This window comes from Equus caballus, chromosome 23 (genome assembly GCF_041296265.1).
Source record: "Equus caballus isolate H_3958 breed thoroughbred chromosome 23, TB-T2T, whole genome shotgun sequence".
Classification (NCBI taxonomy): domain Eukaryota; kingdom Metazoa; phylum Chordata; class Mammalia; order Perissodactyla; family Equidae; genus Equus; species Equus caballus.
In genome coordinates, this window is record NC_091706.1 from 60,759,160 (window position 1) to 60,774,434 (window position 15,275).

Consider the following 15,275-nt stretch of genomic DNA (forward strand, 5'->3'; position numbering starts at 1 on the left):
GATGAAGAAATTGGGCACAGGTATCTTTAAATAAAATTGTTTAACCCTGTGATCATCTAGCTAGCATTTAACAGATGTAGAATTTAAGCTCATCATCTTAATCTAGAATCTGTATTTTTTTCCTGTAAGTAACCTTGACAATGTTTCTCTCAGTGCTGTTCTTAAAGAAAAAATGTGTTTAAGTAAGGAACATCTTTCGTTCATACAAGGTAAACTTCTTATCACTTTACTAGTCTGTCATTTCCTTTTTCATGCTAACAAAGAAATGTTTCAACCAAAAGGTAAAAAATGGAAATATTAGTATTAGAGTGTGGCTAGCTTTTTTTTTCTCCTTAGAGTTTAACCTGACTATAGGGTTAACTCACACAGAGGTCCACTTAGTTTGCTCTGAAAAAAGTATGTGTTATTTTGAAAATCTTTAACAGAGAAGTAAAAGGCGAGATTGATTTGAACAATAAGAATACCACCCACCTACAACATTTTAAATCAAAACCTTTTATTTGAAGCTAGTACTTTAGCTTTTTAAATGCTGAGATTACCAGTTAATTGTCTTCACATTCTAGAGAATATGTGGATTGCCGTGACTATTATGGAAAATCTGTGTCCAGCAAGGCCTTCTTTTTAGTGCAACATTCAGAGTCTCTCCAATGAGACTGGAAATGGTAAAAATCTTTTGCATTGTACCCTCTAGCCAATAAGTAGTGTCTGAAAGATTCATGGTAATCCTTCACAAACCTGAAAATAAGTAAAATGTATTTTACTTTTTTTTATTTTGTATTTTATTTTGCATTTTGTATTTTATATTTAAAATTTATTATTTTTTTTATTTTTTATTTTGGGTGGGTAGAACCACCCAAAGGTGAGCCCATAATAGATTTCGTATCTTTTTATATTAGTATTATCACATATATATAACGTATGTAATTATTATTAAAAACATTTATCAACGAATTACTTCAGGCCATGCCACACATTAAACTGTTATGCACTTTACAAACATGGTCTCAATTTTCTTAGCTCTAAGAGGTAGCCATTATTATTTTCTACCATTTGGCACATGCAGAAACTAAGTCTTAGTTTAAGATATTTAACCTAGTAATTGGCAGAGCCAATTACATGGACCACATTTGTTGACATCAGAACCTCAACTCATAGCCAGTTGTACATAGTATTTTAAATATAGTTAGTTGAGAGTATAGGTAGACAGAGTAGATAAAAAAGGATTTTGAAGATGAAAAATAATGCCTTTTCAAAATGTAGTCTCAGCTAAAGTTTTATGTCTTACTTATTATGATACTTATCTAAGTTATTCAACTAATGTAACCTGGGTAAACTCTGCTTTCATACATCCTTCTCCTCAGAGCACTGATACATCCGTGAGTCTGCCAGAGAGCTTTTCCCTACTTGTCTCACTTTGGGATTTCTGAATCTCTGGTGCAGAGTCAGCTGTATTTTTATTAGAAAGATTTGGCTTCTATCAAATGGGATCAAAGATATTGAGAAGCATGTCATGTTATTATGCCTGCCTTATAAGAGTGAACTCATAGTAGCCAGCATGAAAAAAATTACATTCATTCTATACAAGATCTTCTGGGCTATATACCATAAAAATCCAAAACAAACTAAGAAGATAGAGTTTTGATTTTTTTTTTAATGTCCACCATTATCAGACTGAAATCTTCGTCTTTGGAGAAAAGCACCAATATATATTCGTCACTCCTGATGATTACTCAAGATATAGGTGTGTGCCCAGGCTTTCCTCACAGCCAATCTCTGGCTCAAAATAGCTCTAAAGCAAAATTGGTTACACAGCACACTTCAAGAGTTGTGGTATTAATATTATTGGAGGTTTAAAATATGCAAAGAACATTGCTATCTAATTTTTATATATAAATATGAATGTTTAATTTTTCTAAGCCACCCGGTCTGGAAAAAACTGATTTCTATCAATCTTATCCCAACTAAAATATTAACCAATGGAACATGCTGTTCTCGAATGCTCTCATCTTAATGAGAACTTAAAAAGCACTACACTTAAATGAAACCTAAGTCTGGAAAACTCAGTTTCCTAAATGAATATAATTACATATATTTTCATAGTTTTATGTTTGTAAATTGCTTTCATATCTTTTATCTCATTTACTTCTCACAACAACCTGTGAGTCAGACAAGGCATGGATCCGAATCATTTTATAGTTATTACTTATGCTCAAAGAAGCTAAGGGGCCTCTCCAGTCCACAGAGGTTGTGAAAGCAAATACTAGAATCCAGACTCCAGTTTCCTCATCTCTTTATGACTCTAGTGCAATTGCTTATCTATTATCCAATATTACCCTTCTAAAGAGCAAATTTGTTGTATAGTGCGTCTGCAATACTCATCTAATTTGGTGTATCAAAATGTATATTTTAAGCCTAAATTAGCTCATAACTTTTTGCGTACAATCTACATAGTTCAGAGTCAGAAGAATAACTTTATAGCTCCTTTCAAATTTGAAAAGAACGTCTATGTCAGAATGAGGGATATCATTGGCTAATTTATTCTATGGCATGGCCACAAATCATGGTTCATTTATAAAAACTCACCTATTTTATGCTCTACCCAAGAGGAATAAATAACTATTTTGAAGCTTCAGAGCTATAATAATTGTAAACCTTTTTTGCCTAGCTTCTAGAATTTATAAGTTTCTTAATAAATGCTTGTCTTATTTCTCATACTAAGAAAGGAGAATCACATTATTTTTAAAAACAAATATGTCATGAACTGCATAAAGTCTCAAAGCTTATTTAAAAGTTTTGATATGAAGACACGACAAGATATGTACAGATGACCCCGCAGCAGAAATTTTGAATTTTGGTTAAAAAAGTATAATTACAGTTATAACAGAATAACTATAAAAGTATAAATATAATCAAAATGCCACTATGGAAATGTATATATATATTCTTTTTGAATATCAGGAAAAATGTAATTTAAAAATTACCGCTTGATTTCTACTTTTGGGTAAATAGAGTAGTTGTGGCAGAAAAGTGCCACTACTAAGAACATTTTTAAGTTTGTATTTTAAAAATGTTTTAAATGTTTTTGAAAACTGGTGGGACAACAAAAAGAAAAGGAGGTATAATTGTACAGGGGACAAAACTCCAGAGAGGTGAATTATGATTAGCAGCTGGTTTTTCACTGGGGCCATTTGCTGATTAAGGGAAAAGACATCTTGTCAGAATATTTTGCAAAAGAAGAGGACGGCTGTCGTTGGACAGGGAAACACAGCTGTGTGGTTGATGATTCCAAGGAGAAGAGAATATTGGAGATTTCGCCAAATGGAAACTGCCCCATAATTCTCCCCAAGGGAGATAAACTCTGCAGCAGTGCAGGGTGAGAGGCAAAAACACAAAGCTCTGCAAAGCAGGGTGACATTTTCTCTAGTTTCCCTGGGCTCTGGAGACAAAGTGTAGAGTTTAGATCCCACCAATAAGGAAGGAACAAGATGAATAAAATAGTCTCTTGGCTAAAAGAAGGCTCTCGACTATTATGCCCTCCAGAAAGGGTGAATTGAAATAATATTAAAAGCTAATAAGAAATACCTCTTTCAACCAAGCTGGAACAATAAGAACTGCATTTCCCCTTCTTCCAAAACAACTAAAAAAGCTGACAAATTGTATGAAACAAGCATTTTCAGATGTTGGACATCAGCCGACCAGGTCAGTGATCCTGGCAGAGTGAAATAAATGAGGTAAATTCTGCTATCACCACCACTTCCTGAACAGAAAGAGTTTCCAGGACAGCACACTGGAAGGGGAACTCAGGCAGAGCCTGGCTGAGTTGAGAGATGGAGTTAGGGTTTGAGGGAGACCAAGCAGCTAACCTTCTCAGGGCAGATTGTTGGAGGAGATAGATGTGCAGAGAAAGAGAGGTGGGGGTGGGGGGAGCTCCAGAAATGGCAAAGGGTCCCCTTGAGTCTTCAGCTGAGTACAAAGCAGTACATGTTTGTGAGGAAACTACCCAAGATCTTCTGAAAGGAAGAGAGGGACCCATCCCTCGAGCTCAACAGGTTTAAGAATAATTTGTGCTCTTACCATCCGGAGTAGAAAAACTTGGAATTCATGGCACATTGGGTAGAGTACTCAGAAGCACATTGTTTCAGTAGTAAAACAAAATTAGACTTGACTCAAGGAAGTTCTGGAAATTCTAACATTTTCCAGAATTCCCTTTCCAGTATGTTTCCTGTTAGGGTGGGGTCCAAGAGTAACTCTCGTGAGAGCTGGAAGGCCAGAGGAAGGGAGCAGCCATTCTGTTGCAGACACATATGTGGTTGCTGATCTGTTGACTCAGTTCCTTGGACCAGAATAACAGCTGGACCTGCAGTTGCTCACTCTACTCTCTAGCATTTCACCAGTTTCTCTGACTCCTGGGCCACAGGCCTGTGTGTTTAGTTATGTGAAAGGCAGTGACTTATGCAAGATACTTTTCCCAGCTAAGTGAGAGGAAAGGAAAAAGAACATGGAATTGAGTTAACCCTTGTGAAATTTCGGCTCATGGTGTTCCTAAGCTTCTTATCCAACTGCCTACCCTGTGGGCTTTGAGCTTCAGCATTGACACAGAGATAACCTTGTACAAACCACTTCACCAGCCCTTATATTTAAATAAGTCAATTCTCTCCATTCCTTCATTTCCTATATATATACTCATCCTTCATCCTAATGATTCTGCTACTTCTCTGGTTGAACCTTGGCTGATATACACATTTAAAAAAACCAAACTGTTACCAAGTAATTTAATTGCATCAGAGAACAAACTTCAAGTAATTTTACAAGAATACGAAAATATCTAGCACTCAACAAGATCAAATTTACAATTTTGTCACTCAAAACAAAAATTACCACACATGGAAAGATGCAGGAAAAATCAATCAATAGAAACAGATCAATAAATAACAGGTGATAGAATTAATTGATAAAGATATTAAGAGAGTTATTGCTACAGACCATATACAAAAGAAGGTAGGGAAAATATTGAGAATATTAAGCAGGGATATGGAAAATATTTTAAAAAGACCAAAATCATCATCTGGAGATGGAAAATATGCTGGATAGGATTAACGGCAGATTACATACTGCAGGAGAAAAGATTAGTGAGCTTGAAAAAGATTCAATAGAAACTATACAAAATGAAACAGACTCTTGAGCATTTATCATACAGAAATGAAAACCTGTATACAAGAAAAAGCTGTACGCAAATGTTCATGGCAGTTTCATTGGTAATAGCCCCCAAATGGAAATAACCCAAATATCTTGCAAGGGTGAATGGTTGCAAATTGCATTACCTACATTCTGTGAAATACTACTCAGCAGTAAAAATGAGGAAACTATTGATACATGTAACAACATAGATGAATATCAAGGGAATTATTCTGAGTGAAAAAAGCTAATCTCCAAAGTTTGCAAACAGTGGAATCCCATTTATAGAACATTTATGAGATAAAAAAAAATTATAGAGATGGAGAACAGACTAGTGGTTGTCAAAGGTTAGGAATTTGGCCCAGAGTGGGAACTGAGGTTATAAAGAGGTAGCCAGCTCTAGATCTTGGTTGTAGTGGTAGTTACATGAAGCTATGCATTGATAAATTGAGTATAACTATATGCAGACACACACACAAATGAGTACATGTATAATGTAAAATCTGAATAACTTTTCTGAATTATCAGATGTCAGTTTCTTGGTTGTGCTATTGAATTACCAATATCAAAGTTATGCAAGATATTCACATCAGAGGAAGAAGGATGAAGGGCTCCTAAAACCTTCCTGTACACTTTTTTAGATTTTATGTGTCTATATTTATTTCAAAAATAAAAAGTTTAAAAAAAAGAAACAGAGAAAAAGATGTAGACTATAATTGGCCTAATATACTCATAATTGGAGACAATGGAGGAGCAGGGCTGGGGGGTCAGGGTGGTATTTGAAAAAATAATCTCTGAAAAATTTCCAAAATTTATGAAAAGTATAAACCATGAGTCCAGTTCAACAAACCCTGAGCATAAGAAATATAAAGAAAAGACTGTCAATCTACGATTCTAAGTTCAGTCAATAGATATTTCAAAAACAAAGGAGAAATAAAGACTTTCCGTGACATACAAAAGCTGATGAATTCATGAGTAGGAGATTGGCACTGTAAGAAATATTCAAGGCAGTCCTTCAGGCAGAAGGAAAATGATATCAGCTGGAAAGCTGTACCCACACAAAGAAAAGAAGCATGCAAAGCAAGAGAAATGTAAAAGAAAGGTAAATATAAAAGATTTTTCTTATTCTTTAAACATCTTTAAAAGATAATTGTCTGTTTTAAAAAACAGTAATAAAAATGTAGAGTTATTTTCTTAGAGAGTGGATGTTAACACAGATTTTTTGGCATCCAAACATTTCTTCCACCTTGCAGATGAACAATAATTTGCCTTTTACAGTGATAATTTCATTTCTGTAAGAAGCCAGCTTCCTCTCTCTTCTGCTTTTGGTCTTTCTTCGTCTTTTTTTCCCATTCTCTAGAGAATCCATTGAGATTAATCATAAAAGAAAATATATTGTGTGTGATTATATCCATCCTCTTAAATGTTAACTCTAAATGAAGAGCTACTAATTTCAAAAAGAAACATTTAAACATTTAAGCTGTTTGTTTTATATTCTATATGTTGACTCTGTTTTTTCTAAACGAATCTGTAATTCTGAAAGAAAGTCTAAAAGGGTTTCAGTAATAACCATATTGCTAAATAAAAAGAAGAGCAAGCCACTTAGAGTTTTTGCCATAATTTCAAGATTCTTTAAACATTTGATAGAATAATAAAGAGGTTTATAAATATATTGATAAAAAGTGTTCATGGAACGCCCCTGATAAATTGATTATTTGGTGGAAAAATTAGAGGGATTTAATGTTATTTTCTCCTTGATTTTACTACTTTGTAAAAATAGAATAGCAATAGTACAATATTTTAATTAGCACAAGATGTGGATTTGACATCAGTTTAAAAAAAGTTTTTAAATGTTTTTTAAAAGATTGGCATCTGAGCTAACAATTGTTGCCAATCCTCTTTCTTTGCTTTTTTTTTTTATTCTTCTCCCCGAAGCTCCCCCAGTACATAGTTGTATATTTTAGCTGTGGTCCTGGTTGTGGCATGCGCATGTGGGACCTTGCCTCAGCATGGCCTAATGAGCAGTGCCATGTCCACGCCCAGGATCTGAACCAGCAAAACCCTGGGCCGCTGAAGCAGAGCACTCGAATTTAACCACTCGGTCAGGGGCAGGACCCTAAAAAATTTTTAATTTTCCAGCTTTAGTTGAATAAATTTAGCAAGCAATTATTGAAACCACAAATTATAAATTCATTTTAATAATGGATGTCCTTTAAAATTAATCTTTTTCACTGTTGTATCCTCATTATACTTAAAACTCATATAGCCTTAATGTATCAACTTAAATTATATTTTCATCTTTTTATTCAACTTTGAGATTTTAGACTAATATTAAATTGAGTTAATTGATAAACTTTGCATTCCTTAATAAAATGTAAACAAAGAAAATACTTATTAAAAGTGGTTTTGATTTTAGTTGTTTCTTATTTTTATATAGCATGGAATAACTACAGATTCATAGGTTATTCAAGTGACTTATATGATATGTATTCTTATTTTGTTGCCTTGAAATTTGTTACAGTGATAAAAAATCTTTGCTCAAAAATGTGGCTAAAAGGTTATAGTTCTTTTTATTTTCTAGTTTTCCTTTTTTCTCCAAAATGAGACAAATTTGGTTACTTGATTGAATATAATAGTGAATACAAGTGTTTGGGACTACATGGGTACAATAGTGACAGAGAAATATAAATATGGGTCATGACCAAAAATATAGTTTTTCTTTTTCTTCCAGCTCTATTGAGGTACAATTGACAAAATTATAAAATATTTAAAATCAAAATGGATATAGACTTAAATTTAAGACATGGAAAACTGTAAAACTCCTAGAAGAAAATATAACCATAAGCTCTTTTGCATCAGTCTTGGTAATGACTTTTTTGCATTGACACCAAAAGCAAAGGCAACAAAAGCAAAAATAAACAATGAGGATACCTCAAACTAAAAAGCTCCTGCACAGCAAAGGAAATCATCTGCAAAATGTAAAGGTAACCTACTAAGTGGGAGAAAATATTTGCAATCATATATCTGCTAAGGGGTTAATATCCAAAATATATAAAGAACTCACACAATTCAATAGCCAAAAAACAATCTGATTCAAAAATATGCAGAGGAACTAAACAGACATTTTCCAAAGAAGACGTGTAAATGGTGAACAGATACATGAAATGTGCTCAACATTACTAATCACCAGGGAAATGCAAATCAAAGCACAGTGAAATATGCCTTCACACCTGTTAGGATGGCTATCATCGAATTGACGAGATAACAATTATTGGCAGGGATTTGGAGAAAAGGGAGCATGTGCACTGTTGCTGGGAATGTAAATTGGTGCAGGCACTATGGAAAACAGCATCAAACTTCCCTCCAAAAGTAAAAATAGAACTACCATATCATCCAGCAATTCAACTTCTGGGTATATATCTCCAAGGAAATGAAAACAGGCTATTGAAGAGATTTCTGCAATCTCATGTCCAGTGCAGCATTATTTACAATAGCCAAGACAGGAAAACAACCTAAGTATCCATTGATGGATGAGTGGATAAAGATGTGGTATATATGTATAGAATGAAACATTACTCAGCCTCAAGAAAGAAGGATATCCTGCTTTTTGAGACAATGTGGATGGACCTTGAGGGCATTATGCTAAGTGAAATAAGTCAGATAAAGACAAATACTGAATGATATCACTTACATGTGGAATCTTAAAAAAAAAGTCAAACTCACAGAAACAGAGTAGAAAAGTGGTTGCCGGGGCTGTGGTGTGGGGGAAATAGGAAGAGCTTGGTAAAAGGGTGCAAACTTTCGGTTGTAACGAATAAGATCTCAGAGGATCTAATGTATAATATGGTGAAAATAGTTGGTACACTGTATTGCATAACTGAAATTTGCTAAGAGAGCAGCACTCAAATGTTTTCACACACAAAGAAAGATAAATATATGAGGCGATAGATGCGTTAATTAACTAGTCCTCTCACGATGGGGATGCGTATCGGTTCATCACAACGTACACCTTAAATGTCATATAATTTTATTTGTCAATTATACCCCAACAAAGCTAAGCAAACAAACAACAAAAAATCTTTGTATCCGTATCTACAATTTGTTTCTTCTTGTTTGTATTTCTCACTTATTGTCTTTACTCTTTTTCATATCATGTTTTGTCCTCTCTGTCTCAGTTTCCTTATTTGTTAACTGAGAAGGCACATGTTCAATTCACGTAAAGTACTTAAAATAGTGAGTAGCACAAAATAATCACTCAAAACATTGGCTATGATCATTATCATTGTTATCATAAGTTAGAGTTATTTTAATAAAAAGATTTTTTTTCACAATTCTACCATTGTAAAATACCAACTGAGTCTATTTTTCTGTGTTCCCTTCCAATCCCTCTCTATTGGCATATATAAGGCTTATAAAAATGCTTATGAAAAGATTAAATTGCAAAACCAGTTGGGTAGCAAGTTGAAGTTTTTAATACTACTTGGTATGACTTCCCTAGAATGTGAATTCATTTACTCAAGTTTTGAGAGGAATCATAGGAGGGTTGGGAGAAGGAGAGATTCCGCATTGAAATTAATTTTTTAAAAATGAATGACTTTATAATAAATTAGAAAGAATCATGCATGGTAATATCACCCAATAGTTATTATTGAATTCCTAATTAGGGTAGTCCACTGTTTTTAAGACAAAATGTTCAAACCAGCGTGCTTTAGGGTGGAAATATTTTGAACTCTATAATTACAAAGATAAAACGAACTAAGTGTCCACACATGAGGTTAATGAAGACTTTCCTTTCTGAACATGAGAGGTAAGAATATTTTGTAATTAATAAGTTAAATCGGAAGAAAATGCTATTTCCTTCTGCTAGTGGGCCGTGAATTCCTATAGGGTAGGTAACTTAGAAACTGATTACTTAGAAAGACATAATCGTAATAAATATTTTAAAAACCTGAGCAGAATCAGTTTCCTCAGAGTGCCTTCTAGCATTTCATTATACAAGTTTGTTAGTTCACGCATGCATTTTCTCATTATCGCTGTATTAGTTATATATGGTGCCTTTCAAAGTAGGTCAACAAATCTTCATGGTACCTTGAAGTCTTGAGTTAGATTTCTTTTATACAATGTAAAGATCAGGACCTGAAATAGAAAGAGAGGTTAACAATATTTTAGGACATCGATAAGCATTATTACCTCTTACAGAATTTGAATGTGTTACATCACTACTGATATGTAGTTTAAATGTATTTAAGATGATAATTTAGCAACAGTTCTATAGTTTTTCTCAACATTATATTAAAAACTTTTTCTATGTTTGAAAATGAAATTTGGAATTTTAAAAAATGCTTGCATAATAGGCTATGAAGGATTTATCACTGTTGATTGAGACATTTACACCAACGTTGAACTTAGTGTACTTTCTCCACATGCTCTGTATATTGCAAAGAATTCACAGGTTTGAATAACTGAAATGACTCACAGGATTCCACAGAGCGTGCTATAAAGGGCTTCCATGGAGAAGACCTTTAAAAGGCTCCAGGACAGCATTGGGAATCCAAGATATCTAGGTGCTCGATCCTGAAGTTCATTCTTATTCACACAAGAACCACCTTCTCCTCTGAACTGAACTGCCAAGATCTGTGTGGTGAATCTTGGCTTCAGAGAGTTTATAGTTTATAGTGAGGTATTTTATGCTCCTCTGTTCAAGTAGCAAAGCCAAACTTTCAAATCGGTTATGCCAGGTGAAAGTCATCAATAAACAAACTGGCCTTGGGAGCCACCAGAAGAATTTCAGATTTTGAACTGCTATTAAAAACCATTAGAAATCATAGCTAGTTAGTAGCCTGTATCTTAGCCAAAAGTCACTATGTGACAAGTAGGCTGTCCCAGTCCAGCTTAAAATAACTCCATCCCATATAATCATACACATATTTCCAGTTAGAAACTGTAGTACAATTATTCATGCTTGTGAAATTTCTTTCTTTTGAATTCTTTTACTATGATAAATTCATAAAAGTAGAGGATGTCAAAAGTTAAGATCAATGATTCTTGATAGATATGCTATGCATAAATGAATATGTTGATTTTGCCGTAACTGTATCAGTTCTAGCTCTTATTTGATTTTTTATTTAAAAAGTTTCTTGATTACTACTGATATTGACTCTTTTTCACATGTGGTTTATATATACTCTTAAAAGAAGCAGTTTGAAATAAAATAAAGGTTAATCTATTGTAATCATCATATTATTCTTAAAATGAAGTACATATTATTGAAATGGTAATCAGTGTAGGTTGTTTTTTGAGTCATGATGTCTTCTTTTATTTGCTTAACTCATACTTCCACTTCAAAATTATTAATTTTTTTTATCCTTTTGCCTAAAAGGTTAGGGCTTTTTGCAAAGTCTCTAGACTCAAGAACTTGAACTCATTAGCAGAGTTCTGAGAGCAATAGAGCTAAGCAAATATGTCTTTAAAATGCCTATGTATCAGAGATATAAAAATAGACATGACATTAATGTGATCCTATCTTTATGGATTTCTTGCAGATTTTTCTCTTCTATCTGTTTCAAAATGTCAAATCACTGCTTTCTAATAAAACTATTTATATGATTTTTTCCGCTTTCTATTAATTCCCCTTTTCCTATTTAGTCTCCTATCTTACCTAATTCTGCCGTCCATCTACTATACTTACACCTGTTTCATATATTCAAACACAGGCTATTTATCTGAAATTTAACCATTTAAACTCTATTTTCTTCATTCTTAAGTTTTAATTCTTCTCAAAACTATCTTATTCATCTCCATAACCCTCTTTATGTTGCCAGCAAGATGCCAAACAATTGATATCTGTTTCTTGAAAAAAAACAAAACCTTGAGTAAATACATGAATGGATGAACTGAAAAATAACCCTTATTCATCTCAGGAGACTTGATATAAGAATACTAGCAAATTTTTTTCTCCCCTAAATCTGATAGACCAGCCTTCTCCTGAAGTGTTGTTCAACTCCTTTCCTCGTGTGCGATTGCCATTTTCTTATGAAAGTATAAATATCCCTGAGGGAACATGCAAAGATTTCAGATGAATTCTAGCAGATGGCAAAATTTTGAAATTCAGGAAAAAATAAGGTAGATAATCCAAATGTCAGGCACAATAATTAGGGGAAAAAGAAACCAACACTTTTTTTTCCTCCAATTTTTATCCTTAGAGCCTTTTGAACTAAATTCATTGCACTAACTAAAGAATTTATATAGTTACTAATTCTTCCCAGCTAGTGAAGAAAAGTAGAGAAAAAACCCCCGAGCCCATCTGAATGTTGCGTAAGTGTGGAGCTGAGTAATGGATATAGCATTTGGTCTTGGGGCCTCACAAGACCTGTGCTTGAGTCCCACCTCTGACACCTTATGCCTGCCTGACCTTCTGCAAATCCTTGAGCTCTCTCCATCTAAATTGGCAGAGTCTTACTGTCAAGATTAGATAATTTGGCATTTTAAAGACTTCTTAAGTTTTCTAAGACAAAGTGGGTATTCATTACAGCTATTTGTTTTGTTGTCAGAAAGACCTGAATTTAAATTCTCACTCTGCCATGTATTAGCTAAATAAGAGTTGAAATAAACTCTGTAAACCATTGTTTCATCTGTAAAATGGAAGTCGTAATAGCTGCCAAGCCTACAGAATTCCTATAAGAATTGAATGATATAGTGATAGGAAGCACTTTGCACATTAGAACAGAGTATGTGCACCATGGGCTGAGTGAATCTTAACTCTTATCATAAATGTAGAAAGTGTCACGCAGTTCACTTATTTTACGATAAAAATGAAGTAGACAGTACTTATTCAGCTGGGCCTTTTCAAAGAACTAATTCTCAATTCACTCATATAGACTACTTTTCTGAATCATAGTCTCCCCCTTACCCTTTAAGTGATTAGATTATAACAAGAATTTTTAAGAGACGTAGCCTAAAATACACCACTATGATAAATATTATAATGTAGATAGAGTGGACTTTGAAATCAAAGCTGAAGATGTTAATATTTATTTAGCACACTAACGAAAACCATGAGTGTCCATTTAAAACAGTCCTGAATAATCAGGCAGAATTTTAAAACTCACTGAAAGGGAAATAACTTTGAGGAAAAGAAGCCATTGAGGAGACTACTGTAAGTCTAGATAAGCAATCCTGATCACCTTACATTCTATGGTGGTGGAGGTGGAGAGATAGAGGTGCATGTCAAGATGTGGGATTAGAACCAACAGGACTTAATATAAAAATGAGCTATAATTCACAAGGGAAAGAAAATTCCTAATGAATCTTCAAATTCTTGCTTTTTGAGGGGTAGAGTGGGGTGGGAAAATGAAGTAGTATTATGGGAAATGAATGACAACACGAAAGAAGGTATTTGGAAAGGAAAATAAAATATTGTCCAAGTCTTCACGTCTTTAAGTGTTCAACTTTGGGTCAGAGGGCAGGACCTGGAACTTCAGATATGTCTCAGGACTTGAAGCATAATTTTCGATGTTGTCTGTATAAAAGACATGCACTCTTGGGGCTGGCCCCGTGGCCGAGCGGTTAAGTTCGCGCGCTCCGCTGCAGGCGGCCCAGTGTTTCGTCGGTTCGAATCCTGGGCGCGGACATGGCACTGCTCATCAGACCACGCTGAGGCAGCGTCCCGCATGCCACAACTAGAGGAACCCACAACGAAGAATACACAACTATGTACCGGGGGGCTTTGGGGAGAAAAAGGAAAAAATAAAATTAAAAAAAAAAAAAAAAAGATATGCACTCTTTTAACCACTAGTGGGCAAAGTTTTAAATTATAACGAAGAAGTTTAAGGAAGAGCAAAAGGTATTAAAAATGCTGCCTAAATCTACATTGCTCCTAAATTCTCAGGAATCACTTAGTGCAAAGTTAACAATATCAAACAACACAGAAGACATCACTAAGGAAATTCTGACTAGGTTAGATGTTATTAAGCATCAATACACAGCATAGCTTAAATAAATGTGAGAAATGATTCAGTGGGCTTGTCTTAAAATATAAGTTTGATGAATATATGATATTCGCATGAGGATAACATTCAACGTAATCTATATTGCACAATACCCAACAATTTCTCATATGGTATACATATTATGTTCACATCACACCAGGCCTATTTGTGTTTTCCTCTCAGAATCCATATAAACAGACACAGCAGATACAGTAAAGTAAGACAGGGAATAATAAGCATATTGGATTACAAACAGCGATGTCAAGGGTGAAAAACAAACAGAAGCTATACCACATGTTGTTTGGCTTCTTAAGTTAATTTTTATGCTGAATCGTTCTGTAGGAAAGTTATTTTCCTCAAGATCAGCCTCGGCTCCAATGAAACTGGAGAGCATACAATTAGGATTTCAAAAATGACAAAGTGCATGCTTACCAAAGCAGCCAATAAATATTTGTAAATGGCCTATTATGCTTGGAAAACTGTTCAAGACCCTGAGGTCTTAATGTTGAGCAAAATGGAATTGGAATCAATTCTCAAGTTGCTTGCTTTGGGAAAACAAAAAAATTAAGTATTCACATAAAAAGAAATACAATTATTAGAAATTATCCTCTAAAGCAACCAAAATAGTATGGACATAAAGTCTCTTACATCTTTGAGGATGATATTTAAACTGAGAACTAACCTTAAGTATGAGAATCAGTAAACTCGTTTAAAACTTCACAGGAAGAATTTGAGAGACAGCAACATGCACAGAGGCCATCACATGATAAACACTGGCATATTAGAAGAACTGACAGACTGTAGGTAGGACAATGTATTAGAGCTGAGAAGGAAGAAAAACATTAAAAAAAAAAGAGAGAGCTAGGAGAAGGGAGGACAAAAATCACTCAGGACCATGGTAACAAGTTTGAGTTTTGTGTTAAGCACGACTGGAATTCACTCGATGATTATGAAGAAAGGCATGCCATGAAATCATACATGCTTTTAAAAAATAAATCTGGGATTTCTTCTTTCACCTATTATATAGAAAGCTAGAAAGTGCATTGCTCCTGAGATAACAAAAAAAGGATGAACCACAAAGTCATAGTTTTCTTGAGCCCATCAGAGAGCTGA

General features: G+C 34.2%; 1 long non-coding RNA gene across 1 annotated transcript in view; it reads right to left on the reverse strand.

Annotated features, from left to right (window-relative positions):
- The window catches only part of LOC111770117 (uncharacterized), a 291,091-nt gene that overhangs the window by 195,857 nt on the left and 79,959 nt on the right, over positions 1-15,275 (reverse strand). The window contains exon 2 of the long non-coding RNA XR_002803065.2: positions 10,264-10,311. This is a non-coding gene — a long non-coding RNA (uncharacterized lncRNA). The remainder of the gene's footprint in view (positions 1-10,263; positions 10,312-15,275) is intronic.